Source organism: Phaenicophaeus curvirostris, chromosome 28 (assembly GCF_032191515.1).
Source record: "Phaenicophaeus curvirostris isolate KB17595 chromosome 28, BPBGC_Pcur_1.0, whole genome shotgun sequence".
In the NCBI taxonomy this organism is placed as follows: Eukaryota; Metazoa; Chordata; class Aves; order Cuculiformes; family Cuculidae; genus Phaenicophaeus; species Phaenicophaeus curvirostris.
In genome coordinates, this window is record NC_091419.1 from 6816044 (window position 1) to 6833739 (window position 17696).

Consider the following 17696-nt stretch of genomic DNA (forward strand, 5'->3'; position numbering starts at 1 on the left):
TGATACAGCGCTCTGGCCCAGCGGATGATGCCACCTTGCGCAGCACCGTGAGGTAATGCAGCACAGCTCATGGAAAACGAAGCTGTCAAATAGCAAAAGGCTCCTTTTAAGATGCTTGAGGGATGCCTGCAAGCTTAACGTGCGCTCACAGCCCAGAAAACCAACTGGATCCTGGCCTGCATCCAAAGCAGCAGCGCTGCCCCTCTGCTCTGCTCGGGTGAAATCCCACCTGGAGCTCCGAGTCCAGTTCTGGAGTCCTCAGCACAGGGAGGACATGGAGCTGCTGGGGCAAGTCCAGGGGAGGCTGGAGCACCTCCCGTACAGGATCAGGCTGAGAGAGTTGGGGGTGTTCAGCCTGGAGAAGAGAAGGCAGTGGGGAGAAGACCTTGGAGCAGCTTCCAGGACTGAAAGGGGCTCCAGGAAAGCTGGGGAGGGGTAGGACAAGGGGGAATGGCTTTCAGCTGGAATAGGGGACATTGAGATGAGACACTAGGAATAAATGTTTTCCTGTGACGGTGGTGAAGCATTGGCACCAGTTGGCCCAAGAAGTCAAGGCTGCCCCATCCCTGGAGGTGTCCAAGGCCAGGTTGGATGGGGCTTGGATAACCCGGATCCACAGGGAGATATCCCTGCCCATGGCAGGGGTTGGAACTGGATGGGCTTTGAGGTCCCTTCTAACCCAAACCATTCCATGATTAGATGATCCGTAATCAAGGAGCTTGGGAACCGTTCACGCTGTATCACAGGGTTAAATTACAGCACTACCACAGGTACTGCTGACCGATAGGTAACGATCCAACTCCGCGATGCATCAGCACAAGACTATGATTCAGAGCAGGGCTGCAACTCCGTGAGGCAGCGACCTGCTGCTCAGCGTGTCACGTCTCCTCACGCCGGCCAGGTAAGGCGCAGACCCACACCAGAAGTTCAGGTCCCCCCAGTGCTGGTGCATTAAAGGGAGAGAAACGCATTCCTGGAGGCAAAGCTGGTCAGATCTCACTTGAAATTAAACAACCTTAATGGGATAACCAGTGCCGGGATTAACTCTGCTGCTTAGTACTGTAATAACAAAAGTTCTTGGACCAGAGGTAGATGTGTCATGTCTCTAAAACTAAGAACCTATAAATAGTAAATCACTATCAAACCTTTGCTTCGGGATAACCAGTGCAAAATATCCATGGTAAAAGGAGAGATGGTAAAGTTCAGCTTTTCCCCATTAACTCCTCCAAGGGATGAGCAGATTGTTTTTCCCTTGTCCACACAACTCCTGCCATTTTCCAGCACACGGCCCAGGATTTTTACTAAGTAACAGCTGCTCCAGCCAGGGCACATTTGCTTTTGGAAGCAAATTGCTAATTGGGAAGTTGCTAGGAAGCCTGTTCTGGCAATTTGCTCTGGAACATATTTTTAAGTCCTAAAAAGGGAAGGCTTGGAGGACAGACAAGGCAAGGGCCTTCCCACTGTCCTGCAGCTCTTCCCAACTCAAGGGCTCTGTGCTTCAAGCCCAAAAGCCACAGAAAGCATTTGACAGGACCCATGCTACTACACTTGTCACTTTAAAGTCCCTTCAAAGGCCAAGTCTGAGCAGCAGCTGCTCCTGCGAAGCGAAACTCCGAGTGGAGAGATGAGAAGCAGCTGCAGAACAAAGCAGCTCGGCACCCCAGCCCCACGTACAATGGCAGCTACGCACAAGGGGCTTCACGTGCGGGACGGTGCAGCTCGAGACCACACGGCCCCGTCAAAACATCTTAGAATGGTTCGGGTTGGAAGGGACTTCAAAGCCCACCCAGTCCAAACCTCCTGCAGGAGCAGGGACACCTTCCACTACATCAGATGGCTCAGAGCCCCATCCAACCTGGCCTCGAATGTTCCCAGGGATGGGGCATCTGCCACCTTCAGGGCTACCTGTACAGAGTAATTCCCAACTGAAGTTCAAGTGAGAAGTGCCTCAACACTCAAGGATCTAAGGAAAAGGAGCAGAGGCGAGCACAGACAGCTCACAAGGAGCAGCACTGCATTCACCTACCCGGCCATCCTGAGCGGTCCCTGAGCAACCGGGGCACTCAGAAGGGACAGATCCTACACAATCACACATTCCTGCTCAGGCTTTGTTTTTCCCCTGAGCAAAAGAGGAAAAAGATTAAAATAATGCCTGCAGCCAGCAGCATTCCATTCGCAGGAGTTCATTCTTTAAAGAAACGGGACAAGCTAATTCCTTGGTAAATATTTGGGGATACAACCCTGCGTAGCAGCATCTTGTTGGAGTTCCAAGATTTTAGGGAGCCAGTAATGCCCTTGGGACAGCAGCATATGGAAATCTCAGGACTTACTTCAGCAGAAACAGAGTTATTTTTAAAGATGTTACTTCTAGGATGCCAGTTTCCTGAAGCTGCTTGGAAAATCAGATTTACAAATGTACAAACACTAATGGAACAAAAATGTGATACAGCACCAGCAGGCTTCTGCTATGGGAAACACGAGATACGTTTCTGGACTTTCCGACTCACTTTCATCCCCCCAAATCACCTTTTCCTGCTTTTAGAAGACAGATTAAGAATAGTAACAAAAAAGTTGGATGTCTGCATTTAAAAATATTTACTTATAGAGCAAGCTGATTCCTTAAAAACTCCTTCCAGCTTTAGGGAATGCCTCCAGCTGCTCCAAAGAGATCACACCAGCGACAACCTGCTGCTTTCCTCCAGGGATGCTCAGCTTTAACATAATCAGATTAGTTCAAGACCTTCACCAGGCAAAGAAGCAACACAAGAACCATGGAATGGTCTGGGTCGGAAGGGACCTCAAAGCCCACCCAGTGCCACCCCTGCCATGGGCAGGGACACCTCCCACTGGATCAGGGGCTCCAAGCCCCATCCAACCTGGCCTTGAACCCCTCCAGGGATGGGGCAGCCACCCCTGCTCTGGGCACCCAGGGCCTCCCCACCCTCACAGCAAAACATTTCCTCCTAGGATCTCATCTCCATCTCCCCTCTTTCAGCTCAAAACCATTCCCCGCATCTCACCCCGGCACTCTCTGACCAAGAGCCCCTCCCCAGCTTTCCTGGAGCCCCTTTCAGCACTGGAAGCTGCTCTAAGGTCTCCCCGCAGCCTTCTCTTCTCCAGGCTGAACACCCCCAACTCTCTCAGCCTGTCCTCACAGCTGAGGTGCTCCAGCCCATAAAAGAAGTTCATTTATATCGCTGCCAACCTCCTAAAAATTGGAGGAATTTTTAAATGTACACCAAGCTGACAACTGCTGGAAACAGGAAGAGGAGGTGAAAGAGTATCCAGCTGAAGCGGGAAGGGGGAATTCATTACGCTGTGAATACCAGAGTGAAACACAGATGGGACGCTGAGGTTTATCATTCTTGAAGTACCATTGTAAAAGCGCACAGGCATTTGCGTTCAAATATTATGACAAGCAGCTGAGCAGTGTAAAGGAGTCTTTGTCACAGGCTGCACCAACAATTCAGGAGCTGTTCCAGTATAACAAGTCTCAAACATCACCAGACTGTTGATTTAGAATCACAGAATCATGGAAAGGTTTGGGTTGGAAGGGACCTCCAAGCCCATCCAGTCCCACCCCTGCCATGGGCAGGGACACCTCCCACTGGATCAGGGGCTCCAAGCCCCATCCAACCTGGCCCTGAACCCCTCCAGGGATGGGGCAGCCACCCCTGCTCTGGGCAACCTGGGCCAGGGCCTCCCCACCCTCAGCATAAAGAATTTCTTTCTAATATCTAATCTAAATCTTCCCTCTTCCAATATAATGGCATTTCCCCTCATCTGGTCACTCCAGGCCCTTGTAAGAAGCCCCTCCCCAGCTTTTCTGAAGCCCCTTTCAGGACCAGAAGCTGCTCTAAGGTCTCCCCGCAGCCTTCTCTTCTCCAGGCTGAACAACCCCAGCTCTCTCAGCCTGTCTCTGTACAGGAGGTGCTCCAGCCCTCAGATCGTGGCCTCCTCTGGACTCGCTGCAGCTCCATGTCCTTCTCTTGATGGGGATTCCAGAACTGGACACGGGGCTCCAGGTGGAGCAGAGGGGCAGAATCACCTCCAAAGACCTGCTGGCCACGCTTCTTTCGGCACAGCCCCAGGATATAGTCAGTTGACTTGAAACCACTAAAACCACCACACACACAACTAGAACGACAAGCTCGTATTCTCATTCCATCTCATTCTACCCTTACAGAAAGCAAGCAGCAAAAGGAGAGAGAACCTGAGGAAGGATTTAGGTGCAAGGTTAATAGTTTGGTTTGAAATGCGGACATTTCTCCTGGGATATGTTTCGATCTCAAAGAAACTTTTGAGGTTATTTCAATGTGCTTTCACATTATGCAAGTGCCCTACCTTCCAGGGGTTACCAAGCAATTTTATACTGTTAATTAGTAAAATGACTTAACACCTTGATGAACCCAGGCAAGCAGAGTGCTCGATATACTGGGCCAGGGCAGCATCGCTTCAGCAAGGTTTAAGTCACCAATAAAGGTGCTTTCATGTAACTTTGTGAACTGAAGAAATTAGACAGGATTACAAACTGCTTCCCAAGTAACAGATCGGTGCCGCAAGCCTCCTGGCCAGCACGGAACTGCTGGTTGTGGCCATGTGGAGCCAAACACAAGGGTTAACAAACAGGGCCTGAACACAAGACCCAAACCCAGCAGTGACCTGAAAAGGGAAAAAGCCCACTGGGGTGAGGAGAGATGCTGGCTGCTGCACTTCAATACAAATCCGCCTCTTCGGTGAGCACAGATTTGCTTTAGAGATGGAGACTGGCATAAACATTTCCTGTTCGGAGCCCTGAGGCAAAAGATGACATCTAACAACCCCCATTAGTTTTCCTTTTTTGTTGTTTTTCTCCTCAGTTCCTTATGGTTTGAATTAAGTCTCCGGTTGACTCTGACTCACAGCGAAGCTCTACACCAACCCCACGACCATCGCCCCCTCTTGAAGGAGACACCAAGTGCAAAAAGTAGGGCAAAATGAGGCAAGTGGGACAGAGAGGGGACATTGTCTAAGAAAGTGAGGCAAGAGGAAGCGCTGCCACGTCCCTGGCTGTCACATGGTGATGCACGGATCCCAGTGCATTTGCTAATGAGCCTGCCAGTCAACTACTCATTTCAAATGGCTTCAAGGACTACTGCTCTCTCAGCATTCTGGAGATGAACACTGATTAGGAGCAGAAGGAGCTGATGCTGTGGGCTCCAGCTGCCAGGGACACACTGCCCTCTCTTGGAGACTCCAAACCCAGCCCCACGGAAGGACTCGGAAGGCAAACACACTCTTGGCATCTCTTAAAGAATAATTTCTGCCCAACAGGCACGTCAGAGGCACCAAGCGACTCCGGTGCTGCTCCCCTGCTTCATATATTGCTCTGAGGAAAGAAGCACGAGTGCATTTTGGAAGAGCTGCTGGTAAGGTAGGTCGGTTTGAATAACAACCTTGCAGGTGCCTTTAGAGCATCCCACCAAAACTTCAATCTTCACACCTGGAATTGTGTGGCAAATAATGAACTGTGGCTACCCAGGAGAATATTCTGAGTGATGATACTGCAGAGGGGATCAGTCAGCACAGGAAAACAAGGCCATTCAGAATAAGCATCCCAGCATAGAGGTAAGAGCCCTTTGGGTCATGGAGATGATCTGAGCATCTCCCATACAAGGACAGGCTGAGAGAGTTGGAGGTGTTCAGCCTGGAGAAGAGACGGTTCCAGGGATACCTTAGAGCAGCTTCCAGGCCTGAAAGGGGCTCCAGGAGAGCTGGGGAGAGGCTCTTGAACAGCGAGTGCAGCGATAGGATGAGGGGGAATGGTTTTGAGCTGAAAGAGGGGAGATTGAGAGGAGATCTTGGGCAGAAATGTTTTGCTGTGAGGGTGGGGAGGCCCAGGCTGCCCAGAGCAGTGGTGGCTGCCCCATCCCTGGAGGGGTTCAAGGCCAGGTTGGATGGGGCTTGGAGCCCCTGATCCAGTGGGAGGTGTCCCTGCCCAGGGCAGGGGTGGGACTGGATGGGTTTTAAGGTCCCTTTTGACCCAAACCATTCTGACTCTTTGATGGTCCTATAAATTTTAGGCACTTACCTTTGTCAAACCATTCCTAAGCGAACTCTGAGCATGTTGTTAGCACATTCACACTGCTCACCTCATGGTTTGGGGTGTCAAGGATGCAGAGAAGTGGAAAACTAACTGTGAGGCAAGAGAGAGGGTTTGCCTGGCTTTGTGGTGCAGTGCTGCATGCACGTACCTGGTCAGAGCACGTTCACACCGCTGCCTTCAGCACACAGGCAGATTCGCTCTCCAGCTTGGAAAAGGACAGCTCTCCTAAAAAAGCAAACGGAGAGAGTTTTCAGCAATTAAAACGTTCCTGCAGGGAATGCCTGCTACTCCAAGCGTCAGGCTTTGATCCAACCAGCTGTAGAACCTCACACCTTTTTTTTCCCCCTCATTTAATGAATGCAGCAGCCATATGGCTACAAAGACCCTTGTACGTCAACAGACACAGGCACCGTTTTCTCCCTGCTTGAAACCAGGTCAGGCTTGGCTATCGCACAAATGTTTAAAGTCACCCAGTGAGCGTGAGGGCCCTGCCACACGGAGTCAGTGACCAGCAGCTCTGAGGGTCAGCCAGCATTAATCACAGAATGGTTTGGGTTGGAAGGGACCTCCAAGCCCATCCAGTCCCACCCCTGCCACAGGCAGGGACACCTCCCACTGGATCAGGGGCTCCAAGCCCCATCCAACCTGGCCTTGAACCCCTCCAGGTAGGTGGCAGCTCTTTAAGGCTGATTTAAAGGCAGAGCAGCCGCCTGCAGTCACTGCAATTTCATATCCAAGTCTGAAGATGGCTCCGTCGCCACGAGAGATGCCATCCGCGAGGAAAAAAATATCACTCGGCACACAAAGAAGGAAGAAATATTCTGACTGCTTAGTCAGCCATCACTCACGTTATTTGTCACACACTGACAACGATGCAGTAACGGCAGCAGTCACACACATTATATATATATTTCTAAAGATGTAAGACTCTGATAGAGAAGCTACAACAAAAGAAACCAGGGAAAAATAGCCTGAGCAACTCCTGGAAGTCAAAGAGAAAAAGGATGACAAAGACAGATTGAATTAGAAAAAGGGGAGAGGAAGGCAGATCTGCAGCATTTCATTTTTTGTTCCTCCCCACAACGACCAATTAAAAAGCCCACACACCTAAATTAAGTACAGGTTACAGGGGAGCTGGAAATACAGTCATTTGGAACCACTATTTAGGTTAGGAAAATTGCTGCATTCTATTCCTTTGTCAAGCAGCAGATAATTAAAACTGCAAAGAGAAATGTGGCGTTTGGACTCATGGCACATGAACCAGAAAGGAACAGAGGGAAGCTTGAGGACGAGGTCACCACGAGGGACCCCAGGAGCTCTTGCAGGGCAGGGGTGGCAGCGACAGGACACAGAGCGGCTGCGCCAAGATCCCAGACCCCCTCCCTATGTCCTCAGCACATCTGCAGCTACAACGGTGCCTTCACACACAGCCCAGTGAGTTTCAGACCCAACAGGTTTTGTTCGTAGAATCACAGAAAGGCTTGGGCTGGAAGGGCCCTCACAGCCCACCCAGCTCCTGCTGCGTTGGATGCAGCCCAGGACACGGTTGGTTTCTGGGCTGTGACTGCACTTTGCCAGCTTTTGTGGAGTTCCTCATCCTCCAGCACCCCAAATCCTTCTCCTCAGGGCTGCTCCCAACTCGTTCTCCATTTTTAGTTTGGTTTGTTTGTTTTTAAACGCAGCGTAAAAAGCAGAACTTGGGGAGGGCATGGGACCATTACAGAGCTAACAAACCTCTCTTCAGGAACCTTCCTGAGGCTGAATTTATAGCCTTGCCAACACCTCTGACAAAAGCCTGTCTCCACCAACGACAGGTGAGCTTTGTCATTGACTTAAGGGTAAACACCCTCAGCGCGTCTATGTTTACACTGCATCGCGTACCAAGCTCCAGGTACGACTTCAGTCTTTACCTCGCAGGGACTCTGCTCAGCCCTTCCGACAGCAGCCAACCCCTCTGATGCTTGGCCCTCAAAGAGCCCTCTCTGTTGGAAGAGAAACGCCCTGTCGTGCTGGAACACTCAGGAAAGCAAGGAGAAAGAGAATAGAGAATATGAATTCTTTTAGGTAAAGCTTTTCCAAGCTTGAGTTTCCTTTAAGGTGCAGGACCTGGGCTGGGGCTCAGCCTGTGCTCATGGCAACAGCACCGGCACAGATGCTACGAGCTCGGTGAGGGCAAGTGGCTCGTTTCTAGAGGGAACTGTTTGATGTCTAATCATTAACAGTGCAAAACACCCCAGATGAAAGTCAGGCAGTGACAGACGAAAGCAGTGATGCATTTCAAGTCAGCGGAGTCACTCCAGTCACCAGGAAGCGCGGGCTGTTTGCTTGTTCCTGTTATGGCTCTGCCGTGTTTCCCCTGCAGAGGGGACAGCTTCGCAGGAAACAATGTCAATCACAATTAAACAGAGTCATTTATTTGTTCTTCAAACCCCTCTGAACTGAACAGCGAGAGCGTTGGCTCCGTCGCGCCGAGCAGTTTAGCAGCCGCTGCTGTTAGAGACGAGAAGGAGCAGCAGCGGCGTTTCAGGCTGCTCGCCACAAACTGCAGAGTTACGCTGTCTGAAAGGTTCAGCCCAACGTGCCAGTGCAATTACTTGCCTGGTACGGCTGTGAGAGCAAAGCAGCCCCGACGTGCACCTGCAGGACCCTGTTCTGTGATAAAGCTGTGCCCCTGGGAGTCCTGGAAGAGCCCGAGAGGGAAACAGAGGAGCATTAACCACCCACTGCCTGCGCATCTCGCCTGGATGGACACGCACAGGCTCCAGGCGTAGTCACGGCACACGTGCCGCGTGGCCCAGTTGTGCATCAGCATCTCCTACCTGCAGTGTCTGAGCAGCATCAGCTGCTACAGCTCCGACCTGGCTGTCAGACAGACGCAGGCACCACTGAGGCAACACACAAAATGCCAGAGCCTCTCAGCCTCCCTGTAAATCCACTGCCTTTAGACACCGCTAAACTCACTCCAGTCCAGCCCATGAGGCACCAGTATCTACCAGCCTGCCTACTGGAACAGAGAGGCGCTTGTTCCCTTCCGTATCGACTCTTGTCTTGGGGCTGAAATCCAGAGAGAACTGCCAGGAGCAAAACCCCTCAACTGCTGCACAGGCCAGAGGGTCCTGACTCTCCTCCAGCCCCTCTGGGGCTGCAGCTGTGAGCGAGTGCAGGGAAGGCAGCTGTGACTGGAACCTATTCAGGTAATAACACATGATATAAACCAGAACTAGGCCAGACCATTCCATGTTGATATAAACTGTTCTTTTTCTTCACTACCAGAGGCGCATAGACTCCACGGATGAGTATAAAGAGAGCCCTCTGCATCACCCTCCCTTAAACCCTTCCTTTTGAGCACCTTTATCTCTTCTCCCCCCCACCAAAGAAAAACGTTAAAATAGACATAGCGTTCAAAGCCAGGTTATAAACAAATTTAAGTGTAAAAAAAAAAAAGTCCAAAAGACTGTAAGAGCAAATCCAGAGGAGGCCACAGAGATGATCCAAAGGCTGGAGCACCTCCCATACAAGGACAGGCTGAGAGAGCCGGGGTTGTTCAGCCTGGAGAAGAGAAACCTTTGAGGAGACCTTAGAGCAGCTTCCAGCGCTGAAAGGGGCTCCAGGAAAGCTGGGAAGGGGCTCTTGAGCAGGGAGTGTGGGGACAGGATGAGGGAGAACAGTTTGAAGCTGAAAGAGGGAAGATTGAGATGAGATCTTAGGGACTGGATGGGTTTTAAGGTCCCTTCAAACCCAAGCCACTCCATGATTCTATGGCTATGAAAAAGACAGCAGCACAGCACAACCATCTCTATCTTCACTTCCCAAAGCTGAAACGCTGCTCTGTCCATCACACAACGACCCGAGGCCCTGGACCCAGCTGCTAACGTGTTGCTCTGCCAGGCGCTGCCTGCACTGAACCAAGCGTCTCCCACTGGCTACGCGGGACTCGCTGTCTTTCCCTGAATACAAGGACAAAAGCCCGTGTGACACAGCACAGCACCAGCCCCGCACAGCGGGCCACAGACAGCAAAGCCTTCTACACGCAGCTTCACATACTGAAATATCAGGAAAAATGATTTAGGATTATGAGATGGTAGCACAAAACGAGATTTGCATTCACTAGTTTTTAATAGAGCCAGGTACCATTTGTTCTCAATCTCCAGCCCCCATGTTTAAGGCAAAAGCTACTCACATAACAAAGCTTTGGTCTGCTTCGGAGGAGCACAGAACCAGGCTTTTAAACAAAAGAATATTTAGGATGGGGTATCTGAACGATGCTTGGCCCTTTTTTTGGTATCTTCTATTGAAAGCTTCTCAAGAAGCAATAGTTTCCTTCCCTACTAATCTGCTGTTGAAAAAAAATCTCAACTGCCTCATTATAATCACGTTGATGCTTCTAAAAATCTGCAAGCAGATTGTCTCATCTCAATCTCCCCTCTTTCAGCCGACAACCATTACCCCTCACACTATCACTGAACCCACATCCCCGGCACCAGAACAACTTTGGCAGGAGCTCAAGGTGAAGCTCCTTCCACCGCTGGAACCCCAAGAGTGGTTCACATCATCCAGAAGATGACAGCAAGAGCCCACGATGTCCCGAGAGCCACAATGACGCGTGGCGATGTCATCCCTACTCTGCCCTCGCAGGTCCGTCCTCTCCCACACCAGCTGGGTCCAAACTGCACGAACAAACCTCCTGAGATCAGAGCAAAAATTGTTCTTCGTAGAAAACCAGAAAAGCCTTCGACACTACGGAGAGCCCACTCCTAACTAGATCTGCCTCAGTGTCACACAAGCCACAAAAGGAAACTAATAATATTTATAGAGACAGATTGGGGCTGAATCTCTGTAAATGTGGTCATGCAAAGAAACAAGCAAATTCCCACTCACAGCAAGGCGCTTGCCAGCTCTCCGTGCAGGAGGTCATGAATTTATGAGCTCCCACTTAAAAATCCGTTCTTTTCTAACACGTTTACACAGCTCACAAAACCCTGAAGAGAGCACTTGGTGACAAGTCTGCCAGCAAGCTCTCTGCTCTCCAAATCCTTCATCACACTCATTCCCTACGGTGGAAGGGAAACACACCCGGCATTAGGGACAAGTGTGAGATCACATAACAGGTTCATCTGCAAACAAGCTCAAGCACCAACCGCCTTTAGCAGAGGAAATGGAGCAGATGTGGACAGAATCCTCTCAAACCTGTTACAGAATTAGGGGTCCAGGACCATCCTTCTTCCTACCCAGACCTTCTATTTTGTTTTGAATCCTTGTAAGGCTCCAGGTCAAGCCAGCAGGTCCCTGGCTCCTCTGGTTTGGAAGAACAGGAATTGACACTGCAAGCAAGCAGCCAACAGGAGAAAGACAGGAGCGAAACGCAGAGCCAACACCAAGCCCTTTTGTGGTAATTAAATAAAATACCACATTGGATTAATTTTTACCTTGCATGCACTTAGAAATCAAGCTGCGTTTGGACAACTTCTCGCCAGAAGCCATCCGCATTGCTGTGCCCGACGATCCAAAGCCCGATCCACAGGAACCAGTGCTCACGACAGCTCGATACAATCAGTCCCTGCAGGAATTTGAACCCGTAATCACAGTGTATCGCAGCGGCTGCACACGGAAAAGACGAAGGAGGAAGGGTTTATTTATGCAGGGGACCACGGTTTCAAGGATGACATGATTAAATCAAGGGAAAATGGTTAAACGCAGCGAGCTGGCAGATTCGGGAAGCTCTTAAAAGAAAAACAGCTGCACCAGAGACTCTTTGCCTTCAAGAACTACAGGAAAAATGCCTGCATACAAGAGGACTTTGAACCTGAAATGCCTCAGGAGCACTCACCATGATCCGCACAGTTCAAAACTCAGAGAGGCATCAACTCAATTACCTCCAGGGGCAACTCTGCAGCCCGGGGCATTAACGAATTTCCTACACCTTTGTTAGGCCTGAAACAAGATTTCCTGCCCCTCCACCAGCCTTCTCCAAGTGCTCTTCCACACCCTGGAGCCTTTCACATCTCTCCCAGGCTGGCAGAGCCGCCCTCCGGGAACTGGGGAGCCACACGCTTCGGAACCAGAGCAGGGGTGGCTGCCCCATCCCTGGAGGGGTTCAAGGCCAGGCTGGATGGGGCTTGGAGCCCCTGATCCAGCGGGAGGTGTCCCTGCCCATGACAGGTGGAACTGGATGGGCTTGGAGGTCCCTTCTGACCCAAACTATTCTGTGATTCTGTGATTCTATGATTCTATTTCACCTAGAAAACAACAGCACGGCAGCCAAACCACCTCTCCCAGCTGTTATTTGCTGAAGAGCAGGACGCGGTTTCTCTCTCGAGCTACAGCGAAACCACAGCAACTTTTAATTCTTTTTTTCCTTTCATGCAGTACGAGGGAGTGCAGTAACTGTGCACCAAAGAGATGCACACAATACATCTCCTCTGTTCGCTGACAACCCTCTTCTATTTCGGGAATGCTCATCCGCAGGTGGAATTGGATTTCTGTTCCCATGACTGACAACGCAACTCACTCGACTCTGCTCCATCCTGGCCTATGGCAGCTGCTGCTATTTTGAGCCTTTGCCTCTCCAGCACTGCCAAACAATATTCTTCCAAAGGTGAGAACTATTTCCAGATAACACAAGAGCAGCATTTTTCACACCTTCACAAAAAAACCCCAAGCCACAGGTTTTTAAGAAGTTTTGCAGGAGGGTGAAGACTCCTCTCCAGCACAGCCAGCGGCTACTCATCTAGATGCTTTTTCCTTGTACACAACCGACAGTCACTGAGAATATTCAAATGGAATTAAAGTCACTGCCCTGTAGACCACTTGCTGACCTGCTGGAATGAGCAAAATCATCTTCTCTGGGCTCACACAAAGATATTCTTCAACACAGACTCATGGAATAGTGAGGGTTGGAAGGGACCTTAAAGATCATCTAGATCATCTAGAGGGGAGATTGAGATGAGATCTTAGGGAGAAATGTTTTGCTGTGAGGGTGGGGAGGCCCTGGCCCAGGCTGCCCAGAGCAGGGGTGGCTGCCCCATCCCTGGAGGGGTTCAAGGCCAGGTTGGATGGGGCTTGGAGCCCGTGATCCAGTGGGAGGTGTCCCTGCCCATGGCCGGGGTGGGACTGGATGGGCTTTAGGTCCCTTCCAACCCAAACCATTCCACGATTCCATGGCAAACTGTGCTGTGCCATTAAGATTGAGTCAATATCATGTGTTCTCCTAACAAAAATCTTACATCCAGAGCACACAGGTGGTTTTCCCCACACTTATGCATCACAAATACTTCTCAAAGACATCCCAAAAGCCCAGGTTGGTTTCATACTAAAGAAACCTAAGAGTTAACTGCTTCTTCAGAGCCTCTAGAAAGTGTCAGCCCAGATCCCCAGAAAGAAAAGCTGAGGGTGGGATAATAAGGCAAAGCACATTAACCATCTAATTAGCAATCAGAGAAAGATGAATTCTGTGATCAGGCAGAAGCGCTGACTTCTTGCAGCTCCTCGCTGCCCCCTGCAAGCTGTGCAGTTCGGCAGGAGCTGCCCTCGCTCGCTCACCCGCAGGTCCCTAGCGCTGAGCGCCTTTAATCGCTACGAGCGGCCGGCGAGGTGAAGGCTGAGCTGGACAATCCACCAGAAGGGCTGGAATCAGAACAGTTCAGCTTCTTCCCTGCGTGAGCTGAAAGGCTGCCCAGCGCAGCTCTCGTGCTCCGACTTCCACTGCAATTAGCCCCAAAAGCTGCACCAGGTCAGCGATTGTTTTGGGAGCTCGTGTCTTCCATGATGCCTGTGATGAACAATGCCTGGGTAAATTAAATTCCAGTCAAGTCGTCACCAGCTGCAGCTCGTATGCACGCAATTTTTTTAACTAACATTCCAGAGCCAGCCCTTCCTTGTCCTCCAGGAGCTGAATTGCTTGTGCCCCACAGGGCTCTTAGAAAATAATTACTTCTCTCAGCCCACGAGCTACTCTTCCCAAGAAGGAGTGCCCGTGACTAACGGCTGGCAGCCAACCAGTCCCATCGGCATCGCGGGGCTGCCAGCACAGGGCTGCGGCTGCCACCTGCAACAGCTCCTCTTGGATCCACACCAACAAATGTGTTCACCCCAGCGTCGAGTTAAAAACGCTGCAAAGCATAAAATCACAGAATAGTTTGAGATGGAACGGACCCCAAAGCCCACGCAGTGCCACCCCTGCCATGGGCAGGGACACCTCCCACTGGATCAGGGGCTCCAAGCCCTATCCAAGCTGGCCTTGAACCCCTCCAGGGATGGGGCAGCCACCCCTGCTCTGGGCACCCTGGGCCAGGGCCTCCCCACCCTCACAGCAAAACATTTCTCCCTAAAGATCTCATCTCAATCTCCCCTCTTTCAGCTTCAAATCGTTCTCCCCGATCCTATCCCTGCCCTCCCTTACCAAAAGCCCCTCTCCAGCTTTCCTGTAGGCAATAATTTTTGTTCACATCTTTACAGAGTGCCTCTGCTCTTCATCAAGCGCAACAGATCAGTCTTTAAAGCAACTGCTCTAAGTTCAACAAGTTTCTACAAAGGACCATACGCCGTACATTTCACAGAATCCTGGAATGGTTTGGGTTGCAAGGGACCTCCAACCCATCCAGTTCCACCCCTACCACGGGCAAGGAAACCTCCCACTGGACCAGGTTGCTCAAAGCTCCATCCAACCTGGCCTTGAGCCCCTCCAGGCTCTTCAATATTTGAGCACTAACAAATGAACTTGGCTGGCGCTGCACCACTGCAGTGTAAATCAGCAGAAAACGTAGGATTTCATTGCCTTTGTCAGAAAGGGATTTGCAGCAGGGATAGCGCAGGGTGGGATTCACGCTTTAACACGCAAAGAATAGTCAACAGACTCACCAAAACAGAATTAGAGAATTCCACCCGTTGCTCCTGCATCTTTTCCTGGGGTTGAGCTTTCTACAGCTGCTTCCCAGCACCAGGAATTCATTCAAAAGAGCTGGGAACGCACAGTACAGCCTGAAGCGGCTCTTTCCGACAGATGCTGGAATGCTAGAAATTCAACTTAATAAAATAGAGCAGGAGAAGTAGAGAGACAGAGGTACCCGTGTCCACACTGCTGACTGCGCCCCAATATTTGCTGAGTGCCCTTGGACCATCTGTCCCTTCCTAAAGGACCAGCCTAACGCAGTCACACCTCGGACTAACACACCTGCCCTAAACTGGCAGCATTTCCAGGTTTAGTGAGGGACAAATACCCGTATTCCCAAAACCAAACAGTTCTGGAAACCATCTGGGGACAAAGCAGCCCCGGGGTTGTAAATTTGAAGAGAAAGACAAGATGAGAGGGTAGTTTATTTCCAGGTACTTTTCCTCTCTTCTCCAAGAGGTTTTCCTACAGTCACATTCCCCTGAAACAACCATCGTGTCCCATTTGGAACAAAACCCACAAAACCCACCAAAACCCTTCAGCAAGCAGACCCTCAGCCCACCCTGCCGGCTGTTCTCCTCCTGACTGCAGGCAGCGACCAGAGCACCCGAGGAAGGGGCCTCTTCCTTTGTACATTCCCCATTTTCCTTCTTTACCAACCAACATTCAAGAAACCAACAGAATTGGGCTCAGCGATTCCCTGACCACATCAAAAATTTCAGTTTAAGACCATAAACTTGTGAATTTCCAGTCCTGGAGAGTTTCCCCTCCATACCTCATCCCATTGTTAGTCCTACAGGGCATCAACCCGCTCCCAACTGCCAGATAATATTTCCTTATTTTAATGCCTTCTCCTCTCCTGGCTTTTCAAAACAGACTCCCTCAAAAATCCCACATAAAGAATATGACGCACTGTAAATTTCTTTCCCCATTTCTAAGCTACAGTCGTAGAATCACAGAATGGGCTGAGTTGGAAGAGACCTCAAAGCCCACCCAACTCCACCCTCATGATGGGCGGTTTGGGTTGGAAGGGACCATGAGGGTCACCCAGTCCAACCCCCCAGCAGGGAGCAGGGGCATCTTCAGCCCTATCAGGTTGCTCAGAGCCCCATCCAACCTGGTCTTGAGTGTTTTCAGGGACAGGATCTTTAAAAAAAGGAAAAGAAAAAGAGCTCCTCAGGCCTTTTTGGTTTTTCCCCCTACAGAAAGTCACACAGGAACATTAAATTCACAACGTTTGTGTTTGGGAATTGTACCACAATCCATAGCGAGTAACTGAAAAGAGAAGCCGTGGTACGTCACGATTTATTGAGCATAAACACTGCTCCCTTGCCAGCAAAAAAAAAAAAAAGAAGTTACCCTTCGGCCGGAGGAAATGAGAATAACCATGACTACAGCTGGAATAACCTCCTAAAAGCTCAGCCACAGAGAAACTCTTCTGCTGTTCCACAGCTGCAGGAGGAAAATCTCAGGACAAGCTGCAACGGGTTAAAAACACAAGAAACATTCAGACCTTGTGCATTTTTCTAAGTGCCGCTGAGGCAGAAATGGACAAAAAGCCTTCAGGGCTCAAAAAAACCCCAACCCCAACTATTCTATATATTTAAAAATAGACTGGTTGTTTCTGGAGGGGATCAGTTGAAATAAACCAAAAAGCTTTTGGAGGACAGCAGCAGCGTGTCCATCTCCTTCTGGAGCAGCAAGAGGAGGCTGGAGGAGGAACCCCCATCCCGGGCCCGCGCTCCAACGCTGGCTCCGCGCCACAGCCCGTCCTGTGCTCGGACGTCCACACTGTGAGATATTTTTAACGTTACTCTTAGACAGCCCATTTTCTAGCTTTTTTTCCCCCTTTTTTTGGCAAATGAAAATAAACCAAAGCTGGAGTTACTGAGGTTTCTCAGCTTTTACAGCTTGTTAAAAGCCCATTAAAAACACGTATCTTTAAAATCTGGAAGCGTTTTCCATCACACAGGCTGGAGTTCTTGACAGGTTTATCTTGTCTGTTAGAAGGGGGAAAAACACACAATAAATGAGAAAAAAGGGATAATCCTTCACTAAATTTCCTGTTCCGTGTCCCAGCATTAACAACACGCCTGAATTTCCTCCCTTTTTATTTCCTAACATCACAGCCAATTCCTTCCCACCCAGTTAACAAAAACTACTGGAGATTTCAGGCATGTTTGAGATTGAAATATCAGTCGAATTCATAACTCATTCCCAGGAAAACTCTGTCTCCTACGCCCCTTAAAACGAAGATTGGAGCTGTTTCAGCTGGAGAACGGCTCCTCACACACAGCAGCCACTTGCACCAAACACAACCAGCCCCACAAATCACCGGCAGATCACAATATTCAGCCTTTTCACACCAATTTGTTGTCCTGAGCGGGTTTCTAAAGTGGCTTTTTGGGTATCTCGGAGGAGCAGCAGCAGGGAGGAGGGAAGCCGGCAGCACGGTTGCGCAATACAGCCAACATTTCAAAGTGTTTATGGAACTGATGGAGATAAAAATTTACATGGAAAAGCCTGGGACTCCGGAGAGCGACTTTCACTTTCAGAGACGGGGTGTAAAATGGAACCGGGGCTGTGCCACACAAGGGCCTGTTTGTGCTGGAGTCCCAATAAAGGGGCCTTTGAGCAGAAGGAGGCAGCGAGCAGATGACAACAGGGGACTCTGAGCCGTGACAGCAGCAAGAATGACACGGCTGGGGCGAACGGCGAGGACGG

The 17696-nt window shown here is 50.2% G+C and overlaps 1 protein-coding gene across 2 annotated transcripts in view; it reads right to left on the bottom strand.

Annotated features, from left to right (window-relative positions):
• The window catches only part of GNG7 (G protein subunit gamma 7), a 76151-nt gene that overhangs the window by 55030 nt on the left and 3425 nt on the right, over window positions 1–17696 (bottom strand). Inside the window, exon 2 of one of the 2 annotated variants that reach the window (XM_069878264.1) lies at window positions 6234–6310. The gene's annotated coding sequence lies outside the window, so the exon portion shown is untranslated. Of the gene's footprint in view, window positions 1–6070; window positions 6094–6233; window positions 6311–17696 lie in introns of those variants that run through there. The other variant, XM_069878266.1, reaches the window with a different exon arrangement.